Below are 8,290 nucleotides of genomic sequence, written 5' to 3'. Positions count from 1 at the left end.
GATTAAGGTGGACAAGAAGAAAAGCGTACAACATAACTTTTGGACTAGATGAGGCATTCTTAAGGCATTTCTTTATGATAAACTTTACCGGACAACCACCCACACCGAGACGTACACAATTATATCACTGAAAGAAGCAAAAGTAAGGCAATCATATCTGCAAATGTATTGAAATTTGTATTGAAATCTGCTGAAATTACAAAAATCCTGAGATTCAACAGGTTTGGTAGACAATTCACTCCAGGAAGTCTATCTACCATTGTTCATTCAAATGCTCCATGTTGAAAATAACAGGTTTGCTCCGTTTAAGCTGCACTATGCTTGTCTCCATAGAGATATCAATGCTTTGCCTAGGATTTCCAACTGGCATTAAACGTATCTATCTTCGAGGGGATAAGTATGGCATGCTACCAGGCCAAAATATGTGGATCCGTTCACAGTAAGAATGCATTTTTTAATATATATATTTTTTTATTTATAACAGTAAAAAACCCATAAATGAATAAGTGCATGACAGATTAGTTAAATACCAAAGGAGAATTATATACAAGCAGATAGCAGATCCTCTACTAAAAAGTGACATTGTGCTCCTCTTTTATTTAAAACGAAACACCATAATTGGTAAGACATATATTGACATACGTTTTCCCACTCACTGTGTATACATTTGCGTTCACTCAGCCAGTATAGCCACACCGTTAGAGGATCTACTCCCGACTCCCCTCTCCTCCTCTCGTCCTTGTCCTGTTGTTTTGATACACAGCTGCCATCCATGTGAAATATTAATGCAGTGGGCTGATTTGGGGTGTCGAGCAGTGCCACTCATTTGGCTTTTAATCATGCGGCAGCTTGTTGGAAAAAAGGAGCAAAATAAGTTCCGTTCCTGGGTGGCTGTCAAAGTCTTCCCAAAGTCACGTCGGCGTCATGGCTGTCTCCTGTCTCCGAGCGCACTGACAGTTGCATTTTTGGCTCATCTGCGACGGGCTGAGCGACTCTTTCACGTAGCGCGTCTTTTCAGCCCAAACAAGGATGCCACTCATGAAAATTTAAATACAAGCGCACATATGCCCTCTTTTCTGAAAGCGGGAAGCAAAGTGTTGGATTTGCACGCACAATCTGGTCACGCAGATTTGAGAGATGCTGGTAAATAAAATGCTTTTTGTACTAAGCAAAGTTTGCGTGTTTCAGCGCTGCAATTAGCATGTGAAGGTTTTATTGTTTCGTTTTTTGAATGAAGTATTCCATTTTGGGTCAGTGCAAGGGCAGTACTATTGCGCAACTAATGGCCTTCACTCCAAACTAATACTTTACGGCATATTAAGGATCACACAGCATCAAATCACACTATTTTGTTGTCTGTGTTGTAATGTTGTTTCTTCAATCAGATACTAATCAATACTAAAACTAATAGTAAACTAGATACTCATTTGTCACATTCACAGGACCTGAACAGCTTTAGAATGATCTTGAGCTGAACGAGCCCAAAAGTCACTGACAGTTGACTTTTGTTTCTAAATGTTTTTCTTTTATTTTTTCAGAGCATTTAGAACTACTCTTCCAACATTAATATGAGCAAATATAGCACCGAGGAACAAACCCTCATTGTACAGTGGGACTTTGAGTCACATGGGTCAAATTCAGAAACCCAGCGGTGTTATCGTCGAAATTTTAATACCAGAGATGCCCCAAGTGTAAATGCCATTAAAGGAACAATAAGTGGTTTTCAAAGACAGGGGGCTGATTTCTTCCAGTGGGGCGATCTTAAAGAAAAGGTGTTTGTGAATAAACCTCAGACAATAAACCACTTAAAACATAATATTGAGGATCAAATAAGAGCCACAAGCCCGGAAATGCTTTCAAATGTTCTGCAAACTGTGTTGGATTGTGTTGGATTGTGCTGTTCAGTGCGAAACCGAAAATGGTGGACACTTAAAAAACATTATTTTTAAAAATTAGGTCATTTTTACTTCCTCTAGTTTAAGTAGTGATAAGTTCAAGTTTAAGTGAACAATTGTAACTGTATATATTTCCAAAAATCTCAGAAGGTTCAGTTTACCTACTGCTAAAATTTGGTGAGTATAACTTAAGAATTATAGAAGCTATTGAAGATTTAAACGTGTCAGTGACTTCTGGACCATATAGAATAGTATACACCCATGGATCACTATGAAACCTACGGGGACAACTGAGGGATTATACGGATATAAGGCCACATGGTAAAACAAAAGAAAGTACTATTGTTTAATAATGAAAATCATATTCTATTGTCTAAAGAAAGAGTGGTATAGGAATTGGTATTGCTTATCGAGCCTATTCCTTAGTATCGAAATCAAGTTTGAAATTTAAGTATCGCAACAACTTTGGTAATATTTCTTTTTAATACAAATCCCTATCAATGTTGTTGAAACACAGAAATGATGATGTTTGCTTACCTGCTCACACCAAGAATGACAGGCGATGCATCTTGTCACCTTCCCATTGAAATCCTCTGATCCCCACATGGCCCATTATCTGAGATTTTAATAAGGCCATCTAATTAATATTTATAGTGTAATCGCCTTATTTTCCCAAGAAAGAAGCAACAAGGCTAAAACACTGTTGTTGTTAATTAAGACAAATGCATTAATTATTAAAGACGCAAACATGTCAAGCAAGCATAACTAATTATTCTGGTGTGTTAACAGTTGTTTAATGTTAGCAAGCAACTGAATTATTTAGAGCACCCGCCGCCATGTTTGGATTGTTTGAAATCCGGCGTGGTAAGTGGGGTGAAGGAAGTAGCAGCGGGATCCCAGGGACACAGCGGAGAACAGGCATGGTGCTCGTACAGATGGGGCCCACCTAACTTTAATTGCTCATTACAGGTGAGTGTGAATGATTCGAGGAGGAGCGAGGGACTGACATTGTTAATTTAATGCATGACAAACTGACAGCTTTTGGTCAAGGTAAGGGAAGGCTTTTTTTGCGTTTCTTGTAGATTTTTTATCCTACTGGGGAAAAGGTGTCAGAGAATGAAGGTAACTGGATGTGACGGTGGGCGATTTATGCTGTTATGTCTTAATTGTCACCTGATGTGCGTGCAATCTGGACCGCTGTCAAAAAAGAGACACTTCCTCTCGGTGGAGTGGTGGGATGAAGTGTGGAGGCAAACAGGTTTGATCAGATCACATCCACAGTAAGGCAATGTTGACATCTTGAAGGACTTGAACAAAACCCACGGACGATGAGAAGAGTCTATAGCCATACTTCAAATTTAATCAAATGTCTGTCTTACTGTGAGTTTAAAAGCATATAATAATTTCATAAATGATACTTCTCCATGTAAGATAATTTGTCCTGTGCATTTCACCATTTTTCATAGCTCCTCAGGCAACTCACCAGGAGCAGTGAGCAGCCGCAACGCTATATGGAGACTCTTGAGGTAGGTTCTTTATTATACTTCAAGATTAGCATTAGCATTACACATTTTATAAACTCTGAAGTGTCCTCCGGTGACGTATACACTGTAAAGTCTTTAACGTGTTTCTGAAATCCACCCTTAACTGGATATACACTGCGTGACCTTTACAGTGGCACTGCAACTTTGTGGAGGTAGCACTTTCCCTATATGATTCCCTGGAAAACATTTTCCATGGAGATAGATATGTTCAATGCCATACTGTGGAATATTACAACCAAAGGACCTATATTTCCATGGAGACAATCAGGTGGTGGCCCTCCTCCAGGCCAAGAAAGAGTAAGAGCACAGGAACAACGCATTATTTAAGCATTTTTTTGGCCAAAAGGTCAAGCGATGGGACATTAAGTATTTATAATTTTCTAGCGTGACGTTGCAAAACCCCATAGAGACATAATAAAACTAGAAGTCGTGATGACATGAAGTTGTTGTGCACAGAGACTTTTTACCTTGACATCCCAATCTCATTTCTTTTATTTTAAAGCTGATGATAAGATGCTTAAAATGGTGGCAGTATTCTAACCATAATCCTCAACCATGACGTTATAAATCATTCCAAAGGGCTCACAAACCTTTCATGTATTTTTCAGAAACATGGCATAACTTTACCTCTTACCATTGTGCAAAATCTCTGAATCCTCATACAAGTCCAATCAGGGCGTTTTAATTGAAATCACCACAGTACTGATGTTTTTTGCCCATAAACACTGTCATATGAAAATTGTCAATTAGTCTGGAGCTGAAATAGCTGTCAGTTCTAATCATTCTGCCGTTGTTGTTCCTCACTTCACATTCACTTACAGCCATATGATATCTGTCAAGGCTGATGCTTGGGGTAGAGGTAATTACACCTAGCTCAATGTAATCATTATGATCTAAATGATCATATAAGCATCCATATGGCCCATGTCGCTTCAGATACATCTAAACCTGCATATTAAAAAGCAAACAAGATTGGATGGTAAATTTGTAAGGATTGGTTTCAGTTATGAGATAAAAACATGGTTAAACTGTTGATTTCTAGTGGTGTGATTACTTACTTTGTTGCCTTGTCAACTTTGCATGTAAATAAACCTCTATTTTCACATGTTTGGTGTAATATAATCAATAGAATATCATCAAAACTGTGTGGGTTCCAATGTATCTATATGTTTCTCTATTTGCACATAAGCACTGTAACATGCCAAGTTAATGTATTTACTCTCCACAGTAGTACACAGTTGGAATCAAACGTTGTCCTTATTCTACTAGCACTTTGACATTTTTCACGGCCCTATGTCTACCCAACGTTTCACTAATTGCCATATCAGTGCAATCCCTCAGTCAGCCATTCAGTCCCATAGCAAAAAAAAAAAAAAAAGGTTTACCAAGCCAAATCCTCCAGCTAAGGTTGTCCTGACCAATCCTTGTTTGAGATCTGGAGATGGATCTCTGGGTACTGCATTGTGGCCTACAGGAACAATAAAGACTTGCTACTAACTAACTAGCTAGCAATCCTGTTATCAAGCAGCAATCTCCTCACTTTTAAACTAGATTATGAAAAATTAATGTTGTCCACTGTGAAACTGTAGATGTCTGCGATGAAAAATCACTGATAGTGGAACCACGGTATGACCAAAGGCGAGCTGCAACTGATACGAAGTTGTGTGTTTCATATTTTGGAATCTTAGTCGCTTAGTCGAGTGCGCCTCCTCTTGCTGCGTCCATGATCAATCTCTGTCAGACAGGCCACATTTACCCCTTTTTCTTTCATAAACTAACTTTTCCAAGTGCAAAAACATGTGTCTTACAGTGCGATATTCAAATTCGTCATTATTCCAAATTTGAATGATTTATTGTTTGATTGTGACTGATGGACACATAAGCATCATTCCCTCCCATATTTCCCCGGTCAAGGTCACAGATAAACACAAACTTTTTCCAGCGTGCCCCTCTTTTGTCCTTCCACCGTCCGTGCGTTCCACCCTCTCCGCCTCCTGATGGCCCCATGAATCATCCCGTCTTCCCCATCGAACCCTGCGACGCCTCCTACCCACCAGCTCCTCGCTCGCTTCCCCAATCCTTCTTCATTCCCGCTAACAATTTGGTAATGAAATATTGATTTTTAGTTAGATTCAAATGGATGTTATTAACTTTGCATTGATAAATCGTTCCACCTTTTTCCTTCTTCTTCTGCGTGCCCTCTCTGTTTTGGAAAGTGTTGGTACTAACACCTGATTCACAATAAAGGATTTACTTCATTTGACCTACAGTGTTCATCGAGGAGGCCGCACCTTGGGACAATTTTTCCAGCACAAACACACATACAAAATGGCTGCTTGTATTAAGAGCTGTGAATATATACTGATTACCCACAGTGGGCAATGACAATGGCTTCTACCATATTATTGAATGTAGAGAACTCAGATGAAGTGGCCTTTTCAGAGTGAGTCATGCGTGCCATTGCAATGTCCTCTGCAGCTTCACACAAACACGATTACTCTATCACAGCACAAGTATTTGCTGCTTTGCTTTTGACCAAAATGAGAACTGATCACTGCTGTTAGTTTTGGTTGCAACAAAGTACACTGCACACAAAAAGTCGCCACCAAAAAAAAGGTCACACACTCTAATATTTAATTTGACCATCTTTAGCTTTGATTACGGCACGCATTCACTGTGACATTGTTTCGATTTCGCTTCTACAATGTCACAAGATTTATTTCCATCCAGTGTTGCATTAATTTTTCACCAAAATCTTGCATTGATGATGGTTGAGTCTGACCGCTGCACAACGCCTTCTCCAGCACATCCCAAACATTCTCAATGGGATTAAAGTCTGGACTCTGTGGTGGACAATCCATGTGTGAAAATGATGTCTCATGCTCCCTGAACCACTCTTTCACAATTTGAGCCCGATGAATCCTGGCATTGTCATGTTGGAATATGCCCGTGTCATCAGGGAAGAAAAAATCCATTGATGGAATAACCTGGTCATTCAGTATATTCAGGTGTCAGCTGACCTTATTCTTTGAGCACAGACTGTTGCTGAACCTAGACCTGACCAACTGCAGCAACCACAACCTATTTGTTTAGTTAAATCTAGATGGCGACTTTTTTTTTGGCCAGGCAGTATAAATTCTGCACATAAGACATCGCCTTTTGAGATGAATAGTGTATGGATTGGATGAATAGATATTATGCTAAATCAACTTTTTGGAGCTTTTCATCATAGTATAATGCTGTTCCCTCACCAAAAACATGCCTAAAGAGGTTTTAAATGTCATCCATGCATGTTTGAGTAATCTAGTGATCTCTCCCGGGCCCTATTCATACCCTTATGGTTAGCAGTATGATTCTATCCAATGCTCACCAACCTACATCATCCATGCTCCCGTATGACTATTCTCCATAAATGTACAAAAGCAGGATACAAAACAATACACTACAACCTGACAAACCTAATGTGATGTGCAGTTTCATTAGCAGAATGTGATAGTGCTCTAAAAAGTGACAGCACAGAGAGTAAAGCGCCACCAAGTAAGTGAAACTTGTTAAACATGTTAATATGTTGTTTTCAGTGACTATAGCATTTTCAAAAGAATAAAATGTGTTAAAAATTAAATGTGTGTTTTTTCTTTCAGCAGCATATGCAGCGATTAAATTGATTTGGAACTGTTCACAGCCCATTCACATAAATTATATAATAAAATATCAATATATTTGACAAGTAAAATCCAAATCAGAATTATAATTATACAAAATACACTTAATTCCCACAAAAAATTATCAAATCAAGCTTATATATTGGTTTCAGAGTGATAAGAACTCAAGTAAAATATATCTTTTGAAAGGGTGTCGAAAGTGTCACCAAAAGTTATTCAAAAAAGCAAAAAGTGACTGGAACCCTGAATAGAATTTTGTCATTTCAAAAACACACCAACACATGGCACATATTTGCTGCATTTCTGCTCATTTGAGTTTCAGAATGGCTTGAATATAATTGGTTGTAATCATTGTATACGCACTCAGCTAAAAGCATACTTTGAGAATCTAAAAGCCAAATAGAAGACTTGATTCCGTGTTTTCCCGGTGTCGCTCCAGTCTTCAGAATGACTGATCACTTTTGAGTTTGGCGGCTGACATTGAAATCTCAGTGACTGTAATTTGTTCCCTTTAGATGTGTTTGTTTTGTTTCTGACAGACTCGGTGAAATGGAACTGTCAAAACCGACAACAGACTTTGAACATGAAGGCTCTCATTTGAACGAAGGCTCCAGATGATGTTTGACAACGCGCTCTTGCTAACTCGATAGATATGTTTATTGGCACTCAGACTGCAGAATCTGGATCTCAATCATACCCAACAGTCACGATTTTTAATGAGCTTGAAAAATACATTTTAAAAGCAGCTGTCATCGAAAATGTAATGCAAAATTTAAGGTCATTACAGTTATTTTGTTACATTTCTAATTCAATCAACTAGATGATTCATGCGTGAGTAATCCTGTATTGTCCTGCATTCGAGGCTTGAGTGCTCGGAAAATTTCAGTTTCCTCACTGCCCTTTTCTCCGCCTACTTCTCTGTTTTGACTTGGCTTTATTCCTAAAATTCAGATTCAGGATCAAACATGGGGTTTAAAAGTGTCTCATAGCCACTTTTCAACAACAAAAACACGTAACTGAAAATTGAAAATCTACTGCTTGTTACGGTGAAATGCAAGTTTGAAGAGGCGAGGCTTCTCAATTCTGCAGTTTTGAAGAGGAAGAGAATGGACCTGTTTTAGATTTATATACGGTTTACAATGAAAATGTGAAATAATGATCTACGTAAGTTATAGTAATAAAAAACAGA

This window comes from Periophthalmus magnuspinnatus, chromosome 3, assembly GCF_009829125.3.
Source record: "Periophthalmus magnuspinnatus isolate fPerMag1 chromosome 3, fPerMag1.2.pri, whole genome shotgun sequence".
NCBI lineage: Eukaryota > Metazoa > Chordata > Actinopteri > Gobiiformes > Gobiidae > Periophthalmus > Periophthalmus magnuspinnatus.
The sequence above is the reverse complement of the archived record's forward strand: the minus strand, read 5'-3'. Positions refer to the sequence as shown.